Raw genomic sequence first — 16,105 nt, 5'->3', positions numbered from 1 at the left:
TCATTTACATTTGAACAATAAATACATTATGAGGCATACCACTATTTTGTAACACAAATGAATCATGTGTGTTCTCGTTAGGTAAAAATAACTCGTCTTCCAATCTTTATCAGGGTCAAACTCACTCACTTCCACACTCTCCGATGTTATCAACACGTGGCATCTCCGCATCTGACTTGACAGATGAGCGTTCCTGAGAAGCACACGTGACAAACAACGCTTTCGTGGGTGCCACATCGTAACACCCATGCAGACGAGAGGCAGTGTCCACGAGCGCGTTAAACAACGGACACCAGTCTCTTGAACTCAGTCAGAAGAAACAAGGCACGAGAAGATTAACACCGATACCAAATCCATATTGGTGACACTACCACTTGGACTCAGCTATTGGTTGGTCTGGGACCGGCTTGGCAGGACGAAGATACGAAGCTACATATAACAGCCTGCCAGATCAATGATTCACACAGCGGCACCTGGTGACGACGTCCTTCCCAGCAACAGAGACGACGGTGCAGTCGCATCCCGAGGATCGTACCCAGTCTCCGGGAGAACAAACTTCCAGGAACTTCGTAACTGCAGCACGGTAAGCCAGCGAGAATTCATCCGTGTGTGTGAACTGATAACTTGTTTAGCCTTTAGTTAATCAAACATCTGGCTTGGTTTGTGTTTGTACAGTTGGCATATAGGTATTCGGCGTGTCAGCCGTAATGAACATGTGTTCACGAAAACTTTGTTGGTCCTTATTTAGCGGTGGTATTATTTAGAAGACAGTGTCATGCACATCAGACTATTTATCATATCAATGAAATGTGTTAATCTAGCGAAAGGAGGGTCCCAGTTACTCTGTTAAAGTCTCCTCTGTCGTAACAGTTTTTCAGTGCAGCGAATTCTATGTCCTATTTCACCAACGCATGAGGGTAAGGATTATAGTGACTGCATTTGGTATACGCCTTAATCAGTTGTATTCTATACAACTATTTTGAACAAACAGTTGTGCTATATTGAAAGGTCGGACAATCGGTTTCTATCACTGTACTGTAGTAGAGAAACTGTAGTGTTTTATATTGGGTATCATGGAAAAACCGTAAGTTCTGTTTACGCTGTCTTGAACATGTTTGGTGTTGAGGCTGTACAGCTATGCATGTAGGGACAGGACGAACATTTGTCTATTGTACCTATTATATTGGTCGTGGGGGGTGGGGTAAAGCGTTCGCTCGTCACGCCGAAGGGTTTGATTCCCCACATGGGTACAATGTGTGAAGCCCATTTCTCGTGTCCCTGGCAATATTGCTGGAATGTTGCTAAACGTAAAACCAAAACCACTCACTCACTCATATGGATCGGACCATTTAGTTATTTGACATACATATATATATATGTTCTTGTTCATGTCGTACAGGACATGTTGTGGCCCCTTACCCATTGCCTGTTGTTCCAAATATAGATATTTGGCCTATCGTAAGGTAACACCTATTTGTATTTGGTTGATTGGGGACGATGGGGTAGCTTTGCGGTTCCGCTCGTCACGCTGAATACTTGGGTTCGATTCCGAACATAGGTAAAATGGGTGAGCCCATTTCTGGTGTCCCCCGACGTGATATTGCGGGAATATCGCTAAAAGCAGCGTAAAACCCGCTCACTTGGGTTGATTATCTGGATATCCGGCCTATCATGAGGCAACATTAACGTTTGGAATATGTTGATTGTATAAATACGCAGCCTATTGTGTGGAAAGATACATATTTGTTTTGTGTTGATTGTATTGATATCCGTCCAATTGTGACGCACCATAAACATATGGGATGTGTTGATTGTATTGATATCCGGCCTACCGTGACGTAACATAACATTTGTCTTGTGTTGATTGTCTGGATATCCGGCCTACTGTGACGTATCATAAACATTTGTCTTGTGTTGATTGTCTGGGTACCCGGCCTACTGTGACGTATCATAAACATTTGGGATATGTTGACTGTATTGATATCCGGCCTACTGTGAAGTAACATAAACATTAGGGATGTGAACATTAGTGATTGTATAAAGACGCAGCCTATTGTGTTGAAAGATACATATTTGTCTTGTGTTGATTATCTAGATATCCGGCCTACTGTGACGTAACAAAAACATTTGGGATGTGCTGACTTTCTTTATATCCGGCCTACTGTGAGGCAACATAAACAAGTGTCTGTTGTTTAAAATATTGATATCCGGCCTATAGTTACGAAACATACATATTTTTCTGGCTCTAATTATAGTGATATACGGCCCATTGTGACGTGTTTATTGTATTGATATCCGGCCTAAGTGTGACGTAACATAAATATTTCTAGTGCTGGCTGTAACATTAGTGATTGGTCTATTGTGGCAAAATAAGCATTTGTCGCTATTGTGTGTCGGCAAAGTAAGGCAACATACACATTTGTCTGCTGTTGATTGTAACATATCGGGCATACAGTAAGGCAACATACACATTTGTCTGCTGTTGATTGTAACATATCGGGCATACAGTAAGGCAACATACACATTTGTCTGCTGTTGATTGTAACATATCGGGCATACAGTAAGGCAACATACACATTTGTCTGCTGTTGATTGTAACATTATATCAACATATACATTTGTCTGCTGTTGATTGTAACATATCAGCATACAGTAAGGCAACACACACATTTGTCTGCTGTTGATTGTAACATATCAGCATACAGTAAGGCAACATACACATTTGTCTGCTGTTGATTGTAACATATCATACAGTAAGGCATACAGTATTGTAACATATCAGCAACATACACATTTTGTCTGCTGTTGATTGTAACATATCAGCATACAGTAAGGCAACATACACATTTGTCTGCTGTTGATTGTAACATATCAGCATACAGTAAGGCAACACACACATTTGTCTGCTGTTGATTGTAACATATCAGCATACAGTAAGGCAACATACACATTTGTCTGCTGTTGATTGTAACATATCAGCATACAGTAAGGCAACATACACATTTGTCTGCTGTTGATTGTAACATATCAGCATACAGTAAGGCAACACACACATTTGTCTGCTGTTGATTGTAATATACCGAGCATACAGTAAGGCAACACACACATTTGTCTGCTGTTGATTGTAACATATCGAGCATACAGTAAGGCAACACACACATTTGTCTGCTGTTGATTGTAACATATCGAGCATACAGTAAGGCAACATACACATTTGTCTGCTGTTGATTGTAACATATGTCTGCTGTTGATTGTAACATATCGGGCATACAGTAAGACAACACACATTTGTCTGCTGTTGATTGTAACATATCGAGCATACAGTAAGGCAACATACACATTTGTCTGCTGTTGATTGTAACATATCGGGCATACAGTAAGGCAACACACACATTTGTCTGCTGTTGATTGTAACATATCGGGCATACAGTAAGGCAACACACACATTTGTCTGCTGTTAATTGTAACATATCGGGCATACAGTAAGTCAGCACACACATTTGTCTGCTGTTGATTGTAACATATCGGGCATACAGTAAGGCAACATACTCATTTGTCTTCTCTTGGTTGTAACATATCGGGCATACAGTAAGACAACACACTTTGTCTGCTGTTGATTGTACCTTATCGGGAATACAGTAACGTAACACATTTGTATCTTGTTCTTCTGAAAATGATATCCGATATACATTTGTCAGGTCAACCGGTCAACTGGATATGGGGCTTATAAATAAATGCATCTGTATACTACCACGTGTTAATTATTCACATTCAACAAACTGACATGTCGTCGTTATTTTAAATATATTACAGAAAATGATGCGTATTCCGTGTTTATTCCCCTGCTATGGTAAACACTTTAAGCGAGAACTATCGATAATTTCCATTTGGTATTCGTTGATTGTCAGTTTCTGACTAATACAAAATTAAATAGGACAATGTATTAATCTGTCCAACAACATGTTTTCTATTCGTATGGCTTGATACAATTGACATGTTGAGTGGCACAGACACTGATAAAATACCGATCGTGTCAGCTCCTACGATGAGACAAACATATATAATTTGCAAACCATGACAACGTCCTCTGAAAACACGTATAGGAAAGGCAATATAGTAATGATAAATTGCATTTTGTCCTGGAACGAGGTTCTTGACTTCATTTAGCATGGCTATAAGGGAGGTAAATGGTATTGTGGTGGTAAGTCTGCCATTTTGTCTTTGCATATTAAATTGGTCAGCCCGGTCCTCTCTTCCTCAACAACGTACCAAACGAGTATCGACATAAATATGACTTATACACGTGATTCAAAAATAGTTCCGGTAGTTATATATGAATAATAAATAGGAAACAAATCTATTCCATACAATGGGAGGCACAAACAAGCCTTATGGGGAGAGATGTTGTGTTTTCAATTGATTTTTTTGTATTTTTCCCTTTGTTATTTTCAGTCATGAGCGAAAAATAGGATGGAAATATTTTGTAAATACATTCGCATTTCAATGACTTGAAGCTTGACACGGAGAACAACAATGTAATCTTCAGAGAGGGACGATGGTAATATCATTCATTCTTGTATACGGAAATAATGGACTGTCATAAGACTTTCAGAAAACGTTTCGAGTGGAGACATTTTTCCTTTGTGTTAAGCAACAATGGGCTGTGAAGGAAGTCAATTACTTGTTTAAGAATAAAGAGGTAAAGCAGGTTTAAGATCGAAAGCCAATTCATATGATAATTCCGAACAGAATCGTCAGTTATCGACTCGATTTCAGTGGTTAATTCAATAGAAAGCTTTCACGATCCCCAAAGTTGAACGGTAATGTCGATTTCAGCTAGCCAGGCAAAAAGTGGTAAAGGATATATATCATTTTGGGGCATATTGGAACAATTAATTTCACAAACACATTCCGGCTTTTGGAAAAAGAATATCCTCAGGCACTACGCTGGGAATATGGTTTACAGGCAATATCTGAAGCATAGAGGTAAGGATATAATCAAATATGTTGCATATAACAGATACTTGTTTATATGTATGGCTTATTGTCATCGAATACCCACATGGGTACAATGTGTGAAGCCCATTTCTGGTGTCCCCGCCGTGATGTTGCTGGAATATTGCTAAAAGCGGAGTAAAACCAAATTCAGTCAGTCAGTCTGTCAGTCAGCTTAATGTCAAATATTATGTGCACAAGAAGTGAAACTTTGATGCAATGATTTTGTGATAACAAATTGAAGAAAGTGACTGCAGTCTGAGTGAGTTAAAAACGAACGCATTTAGATTTTGTGTGCAATACGTTCGAATTCCCTTTCAAGAATCTGTGCACTTGCACGGTGAGTGGCCTTCTGTCATTTGTCATTGCCGATATGTTCGTGTGTTCGTTTGTGACATGTGTTTGTTGATGAACCACAGTTGTGATGCAACCTGAAATGTAGTTTTAAAGGGATATTGCTGTCTCGGGGATTTGCGATAATCGCAATAAATATCATGATACCCATTGCCCCAAAGTACTCAAAGGGACGTATGACCTAAGAAAAATATGAAAAACCAACACGTGCCCGCCGACGCTCAGCAGCGAATTGGATCCTCTCATTCAGGCCTTTGCGTGTATGCTAACCATCCATAATGGGCTAACACTGTTTCACTGCAGTGCTCGTAAATATTGGAAATGACAATGTCAAAGCATGCCTCGACAGTGTCCGTCGGAAATAACTAAACAGGCATGCAGTCTTTCATGCCAGCATTGCCGAGACTGTGGGGAATTGTTGTGCCAATATTTATGGACGGTGTATTAGCAGATAGGGCGAAGGGAGTAATGTCCTTCTGTTGTGGAGTTATAACGATTTATCGTGGCGGAACTCAGCAACTCCTAATAGGTTCTTCAAGCAGAGTCACGACAAACACATTATAAGTTAAGAGAAAAACCTGTTTGTATTTTCGGACGTATGGAACCTCTGCTTGTGACTCTAAGATGGTTACCTAATGGTAAACCTTTTCTCATGTCACAGGGACGGGTTTTTGAGTGGCATCTTGAATTAATTGTCTTGACAAGAACGCGCAGATGTCATTTATACATAATAGGAGTCAGATGTTTTTGTTGTCTAATGATTACACTTAATATCGACGATAGTGGGTGCCATGGTGATACAAATAAATGTAATGTATCCAACCATTCATCCATCAATCCATTCATCCAGCCATGCATGCATGCATACATACACACATACATACATACATACATACATACATACATACATACATACATACATACATACATACATACATACATACATACATACATACATACATACATACATACATACATACATACATACATACATACATACATACATACATACACACATACACACACACACACACATACACACACACATACACACATACATACATACATACATACATACATACATACACACACACACACACACACACACACACACACACACACACACACACACATACATACATACATACATACATACATACATACATACATACATACATACATACATACATTCGCAAAAATATCACCTTTTTAATGTCACTGGATGACAGATACACACAAGAAATATCTTCATATCTTAGAGTGAATAATCTATTCTCTGCCAAAGTTTATCAAGCTGCCATTAGTAAGAAGTACTGAATGCACTCCAAATATTCAGGTTAATAGTCCCAAACGACTGAGCAGACTAACTCGTCAAGAAAAAAGCGTCTAAAGCTTTCAAGAAATCTGTTTGATATGCATCGAAATTCGAAGCTCCAACGCACACATTTTGTACCTTCATGGACCGTTTTGTTCGTGTGGTTTTGAACGGAAATACTTGTAAGAGTCCAGTAATCCGTTTCACAGACAGAACGCAATTCAAACGGCAGTTACTCAATGTTATCGTATACGCATCAGATGTACAAAAAAAAATGAATTATTCGAAAAGACAATTACCATAGTTTGCAATTCATGAAATGTAAATTGTCTGATTGGTCCGCTATGTTCATAGCTTGCATTTGGGGCAACTGCTCTCGGAACACAAATAAGGTAATCTCTCATACACACTCATCCATATTATCCTTCAAAGCGATTAGTTCTTCTATAGTGAAGACTTTACTTTGCTCTACGTCTTTACTGAGTGCTATCAAATTCCATTTTTATCGTGGAAGACTAGCCTCAACCCAAAGCCCAATATCGTCGTCTCATTGTCTGTAAATGTCTAGTAAATCTCAACAATAAGATAAGATTTACGGGCTCATTTGCAGGCGGCTTCCATGGAATCAAAGACCAGGTTGCACTGTGTATTTTAATGCCATAACCTTTCGGCACAGAATGGACAATGATTCTGTCTTTAGTTGATATGAATATTTATGGCGATATCGCTGGCAGTTCTGAGATGGTCATTGAGGTTTCCGTACCCAATGTGGAAATACAAGCACAAAATCGCTGTAATAACCATTGGTGGATTCGGGACAGAATGGAGCCGGCTATATGATACTGTTTGCAGTCAAGCATATCACCGATTCCGTGACGTTATTAGCAAAATTAAGTGTGTCATTTGGAATGCACTATGGCGTGCTTGCTTCCCATTTGAAGACAGTGTTGAGAAATAGGACCCGTGGATCCACCCGTGGTAACGTCTCTGTAGTCTGGTACATCGAAGAAAGCAATTATGATCCTTATAATTATGAGTGTAACCGACATGGCAAACGATTGATTCTGTAAGCGTGACTTTGATAATGTGAGGAATATTGAATTGAATTTGGTATTGGGTTGCATTTGCCCTTCTCATATTCTCATGCATCAGTAATGCCTTTACCAACTGCACGGCAACAACACATCACATACCATAAATGATTTACTTCTTCTTAATACATGATCTGCACACAGCTTGTTTTTTCCATGTAACCTAGGTAACATAAATAATGCTGATGGCCTCAATGAGAGATAACATTCTTGTCTGTCATATTTGTGCCACTTATATCGTGGCCATATAAAATGGCTGATAATGAAATACTTGACCGACCACTTCGGGAAGGTGTGGTGGTGGGGTAGCCTATTGGATAAAGCCTTCGCTCGTTCCCTCGAGGACGCGGGTACCATTTGAATCCCTTGTCTATGTTGCTCGCCGTGATATTGGTATAATGTTGCTAAAATCTACGCAGAATCATGCTCGCTCCGCTAACAGCTATGTAATAACTTAATCCTAATCTTAGTCAGCCCTTGCAGCAAGGATTCTATGGTACAGAGACAACGTTAAGCACGAACATTCACAAGGGTCAAGATAAATACAGTACATGTTGAACAGGGAGCGGTAAAAAAGTGACCACTATATTTAAGAATCTCTGCCGAATGCGGTGCAGGTTCTGCAAAATATTAATAGTTCGTTTTTAATTTTTAATAGAATTATGACCATGTCTTTATGGGTCCCTATTAGTGAGTGAGTTGACTTTTACGCCGCTTTTAACAATTTCTATCAATATGATGGCGGGGGACACCAGAAATGGCTTTCACACATTGTGCCCATCTTAGGAATCGAACCCGGGTGTTCGGAGTGACGAGGGAACGCTTTAACCACTACTCTACCCCACGCTCCGGGTCACGATTAAGCAGCGATGGTACATGAGGGTGTTCGCGTTTCCTAACCAAGGGTGTTTTACGTAAAAATCAATTGCAAAGGCAGGTAGATTGTTCAACACGGGATCGTACGGTACAAAGCTATGTGATATGTCAAATTAGGCCATTTCCCCAGCATGTCCACCCCTCAATCTAAATATATACCACACGGCGTGTGTATTTCAGGCAAGTGCATCAAGGTTATGAATACACCCAGTTTTGTAATAAAAAAACCCATCTCCATTTGAAATCACAATTATACATAATACACATACTATTCTCATATTAAGAACGTACATGTATAACCCATATCAGAAATATCCCATCCATATGGCGGCGGTCTGTAAATAATCGAGTCTGGACCAGACAATCCAGTGGTTAACAGCATGAGCATCGATCTACACAATTGGGAACCGATAATATGTGTCAACCAAGTCAGAGAGCCTGACCACCCGATCCCGTTAGTCGCCTCTTACGACAATCATACGTTACTGAAGGCCAATATTCTAACCCGGATCTTCACGGGTCCGTTGTGAACATGTGATCGCAAAGTAACGTCAGACAACCAGGCAACCGAATACATCTCTGAGTCTCACGTGAACGAGGCAATACCTTTCCTCTCTAGAATCAATGCATTTTCAAGATCCTTTTGTCATTCATGATTCAAGATTCGCGCTATACTGAGTGACATATCTCACTTTTCAGGATACACCGGTTATATTATGGATCTAGATGCAAGAGCATGTAACTGAGTTGGGTTTGTACAAGCGACAAAACAGTTGCAATATTTATAAGAAATTACTACTCAAATCAAATAATCATAAGCACTTGTGACAGCTGGCTACAGAATGGTGATGATGCGAAGAACGCTGTCTCGAACATTATGCCAGACATATAACGGTGTTCACCCACAAAAGACCACTGTCAGACCTTGAGATATACATTAGCAGACACTTTTCAAACCACTAAAACCATGACGCTTACGTTTGTAGATATCGGGTTGATATCCTTGTGTAAAGCTTGTTCTGATTCATGTGATACTCCAGATCTCCTCATCTTGAGAATACACAACCTGAAGCATAAGTACCGTCCTTGGAACCACTTTGGTACTCATCACATCAATACTAGTCACAGAAACTAAAGAAGTGGTTCGATGATAACATCATCCATTTCTCTTTGATGGATTGACCGTCCGTGCTGTATGATGATCATCATCTGATACCAGTGCGCAAAACGTTGACAACGTCGTCTGTGGCTGTATATTGTAGTTACCATTAGCGTTACTCACACGCTGCATATCGATCATTAGTATATTACAACCGATTGATCATTGTTATTAATCGATGACTACCGTCGTTATAGCCCTGTGACACTGATCCACTTAACGGAGCATTCTCTTGGTTCGCGGTATTTGGTTTGCTAGACATCCTGTCTGAATGAAAACTAAATCACGAAAGGGGTTTTGATCATGAGACATATTCCGATGAATAGTTTGTGTTTCCTGGCAGGAAAGGCCTTTGTGATCTTGACAGGGTAGTCTAGTGGTTAAAGCGTTTGCTCGTTACGCCGAAGGTCCGGGTTCGATTCCCCACATGGGTACAATATGGCGGAAATCTAAAACCTGACTCAGTCATTGTGACAGAATAATATTCGGATTTAAGTATGGTTTTCAGTTATTGTAAAGCGACTTCGATTGTGATTTGTTATACATGAACATATCTACTTGCATAAAAACAGTGATTTGTCAGTCATTCTGGAAACTAAAACCGAACTGCTCGGTTACAAACTCAGTCTTGTAGGAAGTCCAAAGGGACCCTGGTTGTCGTCGTTCACCACTGTGCTATCTACTGGAGCATAGAGTAGCTGACAAACAACACAATGTTAGTTCGAGCTTCAAGTTCATTGGTGCCTGGGATGGCCATAATACGGGGGCACCGAAATGAGGGATACTTTTGTTTTATATATTTCAAGGGATGTCCCGAATTTACTCTAGCATAACATTTTGATTGGTATACCTTTTGGCACTTTTGTTAACAGATATTTAGAGTTCGGTTGACGTGTCCACACCTCTTGCGTGGCATGCTACAGGAAGACGTTGTGTGGAATCGCAATCGCCAGACTGAGTGAGAGAGTCAGTTTGGTTTTACGCCGCTTTAGCAATATTCCAGCAATATCACGGCGGGAAACACCAGAAATGGGCTTACATTGTACCCATCTGCGGAATAGAACCCGGGTCTTCGGCGTGACAAGCGAACGCAAGCTACTCCACCGCCCCAATCGTCAGATTGCAATTTTCTCCAGGAACCCTACATGTATTGTCAGAGTGCGAATATATGCACTTCGTATGCGTAGCCTCGAATAACCTTAAACATGACCGATTCTTGTTCTTGTGTCTTTTTTCCGTTTTTTAATATTAAACACTTAACGCCACTGAAATCCCCAGAAATTTAAGCCTCGTAAATAAATATTGATTTTTCTATAGTGGAAAGTATAACATTATCTGTTCGCAAATAAATACAGCATCAATCAGGTTAACTGAAACTAACTCCGATTAATGTAGCTACAAATGTAAAAATCATTCTTGGTACTGGTTTCATCTAACCCCAGTCACATCATTCATTATGTTATCATCTTCCTCCTGTGAACTTATATCCGATTACATGAAAAACACATGTTGCGTACATGTAACATGTACATGTTCAATGATTAGGTAACCCCTGGCCGTTGTGACGTCATATAAGCGCACTGTATGACATCTGTTGTATAAAGGTCTGGATCTCAATATGAATAACTTATTTGTTACATTTTACAGAAAGATCCCGAGGGAAATCTCAATGACGGCAGACTCTTTCAGCAACTAATATCGCGCCATTAAAAGCAAATGCTTTATCAGATTAACTTTCTTTTGTTTATGCAAATTTATCGGATTTCTGGCGCTACAATGTGCTTTACGTGTTGCGAAAAAAGTGTTTCGTGTTTAGAAAAGTTTATATATTTTTTGGGCTCTGATTACTTAAAGTTTTTGTCCGCTTAACGTAGTTTGAATGTGTAAATTTATACAGTGACCGCGCACGTGAATTTGATTTTACGCCGATTTTAACAGTATTCCGGTTACATCGTGGCCAGTCAGCGTGCGAGATCTAGGAGACCGTACATTATTTATGGCTAGGGGATGGGGTGTGGTGTGTGGGTGCGCGTGTGTGTGAGGTGTGTGTGGAGGCGGGGGTGATTTTATGGACATGCATGAACAAAGTGGATGAACCCCCTATCATTTATTAGGATTTCAGGATTTCACCACGTTGGTAACAACTATTGTTACCGTGCTTTTAAACCTGGAAATATCTAAGAGCGAATCTGGACTGGAACCTACGACAGCATTCCCAAGGGACGTTGCTCTGCATAGCGAAGTGCGGCATCTAAAGCCTCTTCCCCTTAACACTACATAAAAAATTGGGTGCATTTTAAGATTCTCGGAGTGTGAGGAATTACGTACTTGTTGGACTTGCGGACACTTGAGGAGTGATAATACATTGTACTCATCACAACAATGAACACGTGTCCATTGTGGAGATGACAAAGGTCAAGGTTATGACAATTCAGTTTTCAGTGTATGCCCTAACAGCGTCAAGCATTGCCTGTTCACACCGATGGCGAAATGATAGTATTGGTCACGTTTGGGGAATATTACTCCACTTGGCCTGAAGAGCGTGTGTAAGCTGCTGTTGTGCAGGTGCTTGACGATGACCCCGGCGTGCAAGAGAATGGTGCTGTTACAGATGCTGCAATCGGACTAGCATTGTCGAGGCAGGACGTGAGCACGTTTCATAACAGGACCAACCGTCGACTGGTGGATTTTATCACAATAGCCTCAGACAGTTAAATTCTTCATCAACCGCCGAACTTGTCCACCATTTTCTCCTGTTGGCGTCGAAACCTTCATTAAGATGTCGGTTCTTCATCAGCTGGATGCAGCAAACATCTTAACTTGTTGCTGAAACAAATGGTTCTTCATCACCGGCATGTTACCGAACACACTGGCTCGGGTTTCACTTAAGAGGAGTATTTCATCCCGCACAATACAGTTTCGATATTTGTTGAACTGCAATGTGAACCTTTTAGAGCTGTGGAACGTTGAAACTATTAACAGCTTTCAACGTCTTAACCTTTCTTTCTGATAACATTAATACTTGTGATTATGCAGTTAGATATGACACTGTAATTTCTGTGTATGTCTAGAATACCAGATACGTGAGTGAGTGAGTGATCATGAGTTTAGTTTTACGCCTCACTCAGCAATATTCCAGCTATATGGTGGCTGTCTGTAAATAATAGAGTCTGGACCAGACAATCCATTGATCAACAATATGAGCATCGATCTGCGCAATTGGGAACCAATGACATGTGTCAACCAAGTCATCGAGCCTGACCACCCGATCCCGTTAGTCGCCTCTTCCGACAAGCATGGATTACTGAAGGCCAGTATTCTAACCCAGACCTTCACGGGTACCAGATACGTGAATGAGGGAAGGCCCGATCTAATATATTTCGTTCGTAGTAATTTTTCACATGGTAAATTCAATATTTTGATTACATACACATTTGAAAGGATTAACATATGTTGGTCAAGTCGCCATAATTGATAACACATACTCCATAAAACTCTTAATTGGTTATAATATCATTTAATCATACTCCTAAAAATGTACGGTGAAATATAACTGATGATACGAAATATTAAAAGACAGACAAGTGCAGACGAGAAACATACTTTGGTAGAACATTTATTTCTGCAAAACACACTTGAGTTGGGGCGCGCATCACGCAATAGAACCACAAAAGTCCGCAGGGTATAATTCCTAATTCGTGACTCCTTCAAGCAGGATGGTTTATACCCATGGAACAACGTTTCTGTCAGTGTTATTGATTCTGTTTATCATACAGTTATGGTGGACTTGATTCCATTCATAGTTTGTGAATGAACTGACGGCGCTGAGTCTCCAGCGTACTGTTGGTATTCTGGAAGCTGACAGAAGTCAGCGTGCGGTGGTCAGTACGTTTCAATCTTTCAGTGGATTATGAGATTTTGGGGTAGGCTCCAACAAACCCAAAATGTTGACGATTAGGTTCAGTGCGTCAAAGTGTCCACGGTCAGCGACAAGAGTATAGGTCGATTGATCTGAAACCATTGTCTACGCGCTCGAGCTCAAAGGGCGAATGCAATTGCTGCAGTCTCTTCAGAGAGAGAAGGAGAGGCATAAGACGATTAAATATATTGACACAACGTCATGGGGAAGAATGATCCAACACCTTTTCGACATTACGAACGCGTTATGTGTCACATAGGCCATTGGTTGCGCAAGACCTGGCCATGCACTGCAAGAAGAATGGTAATGTTTCAGTCATTTCGCCAACTGAAGGCTACTACTCTGTATGATAACAGTGACTTGCGAACGCACTACAACCGTAACCTTGGTCTGGTGGTACACGTTATGACTTCGACCCGCTTTATCACACTCTTGATATCAGACTGAGTCATTGTGAGGATTCCGGGTACGAACATAGGTCACCGGCAAACTCTCTTTGTCGCAAGAAGCTACGGAATGGATCAGGCGGTCGGGTATGGTGACTTGGATGACTGAATGTCAGTATACTTGAGCCGGGATGTGCTCATGATGTCATGTTTCCTGGCCCTCGATTATATAGGTTACGCTATCATGTACGTTACACAACAAAAAGACGGTAGACATTTAACGAAATTGTAAAATCTCTTCTACCATGTGCACTTTTGCGAAGGAGGCAGCAAGGAAATACTCACATCGTCAAATAGGACCTCGGCTAGCATACCATACAATATTCATACTCGAATACGTTTCAGGCGAGTAAGTATCACATGACACGGCATGGATGAATTTTATCAAATTCAAACTATTTTGATTTGCTTTTATCCTCAAAGCAAGACGTATCCGCTATCTATGTAATGCAAATGAGTCGAAAGGGCCTAGGTGACGCACCCAGGAAGGGATGCAAATTTTACATTTTTTCATAGTCAAATACATTTATGAATATGTATGTCTTTTCGGATGTCATCTTTGACAAATACCATCATTGCACTAGAGCAGTTACATGAAAAGCATAGTAAGATAACCTGACATGTGGTGGGAATCAATTATTCATATCAGTAAATAGGGGTTAACGGGTTAATGGGTTAACGGGTTAACTGATGCCGTCAAAAAGGCTGTGGAATATTATGAAACGTAATCAAATATCGGCGATATATCAGATCTACATTTCCGCCTGTTTTTTACTTCTGAAGTAATCAAGTAATCAGAATTTGTAACACATTGCGTACATGATGGACAGGTTGGCAGATGGATAAACAATTACTTTGTTACGTACACATAGAGGCTTGAGAGGGCGTGAGTGAATTATCGACTTAGTTTGAGGGAGGGAGTGAGGAATAACGGGAGTTTGTGAGTGGGGTGTGGGGGTGTTGAGTGAGGGTGGGAATGAATACTTGGGAGTGAGTGAGAGCTTGAGTGAGTGAGTGAGTGAACGAGCGAATGAGGGATGACGGGAGTTTGTGAGTGAAGTGTGAGGGAATGGGTGGGTTGGGGAGGGGTAAGTGAGTGTATTGGAGTTAGGGTCGGAGTGAGTGAGGGATGACGGGATGACTGGAATCTGTGAGTGAATGGTGGGGGCTGAGAGAGGGTGGGGGTGAGCGTTTGGGAATTGGTGTGGGGTTGAGAAAGGGTCGGAATGACGGAAGGAGGAGAGGGGTGTGAAGTAGGGCGCGAGGCAGTGCGTGAGGTACAGTGAGTGATAGAGAGTAAACGTTAGTGATCAAGCGATCACCCATTAAGGCCACCAAGTGGAGTTCGAACCAGTGGGGTAGCATAGTGAATAAAGCGTCCTCCCGTCACGCCGAAGACTAGGGTTCGAATCCCCACATGGGTACAATGTGTGAAACCCATTTCTGGTGTCCACCGCCATGATATTACTGGAATATTGCTAAATGCGGCGTAAAACCATACTCACTCATTCACTCGAACCACTGTAACTGCACCTCGACGACGTTTTCTTTCGCGATAACACTTCATGTTGCTCTTTACCAAATAACGTATATAGATAATTTATAAAACATCTCTGTACCATTAGCTGCATATATCCAGCAGGTTTAAACATTGTCCGGGGAAGTAGTGAATTGTGTTCAGCTCATTCCATTGATCGCGATGCTGTTACTCGTCCTCGTATATTTTCTTTCACAAAACCACACAGTTGTTTCGGTGTAATTGACCCGTCGACGAGAATGGCTTGCATTTATTTGCAAACATCATTGATCTCAGCTCTTGCTGTAGCTATCTTTGTTCAACAAGATGTTAATGTAACTGCAAAGTTCATTGAAAGTAACGTGACAGGATAGAATGTGTTGGATGGGCGTCAATAATGGGATTCATTAAACAAAAATCATTTTGCGGGTATA

The 16,105-nt window shown here is 40.8% G+C and overlaps 1 protein-coding gene across 2 annotated transcripts in view; it reads left to right on the top strand.

Annotated features, from left to right (window-relative positions):
* Positions 1-234: 234 nt before the first annotated feature.
* LOC124273510 overlaps positions 235-16,105 on the top strand; it is a 144,504-nt gene continuing 128,633 nt past the window's right edge. For both annotated transcript variants that reach the window (XM_046708776.1, XM_046708775.1), the window contains exon 1: positions 235-583. The gene's annotated coding sequence lies outside the window, so the exon portion shown is untranslated. The remainder of the gene's footprint in view (positions 584-16,105) is intronic.

This window comes from Haliotis rubra, unplaced genomic scaffold, assembly GCF_003918875.1.
Source record: "Haliotis rubra isolate DU_JTF1 unplaced genomic scaffold, ASM391887v1 Scf181, whole genome shotgun sequence".
NCBI lineage: Eukaryota > Metazoa > Mollusca > Gastropoda > Lepetellida > Haliotidae > Haliotis > Haliotis rubra.
This window is presented reverse-complemented; position numbering and strand designations above follow the sequence as displayed.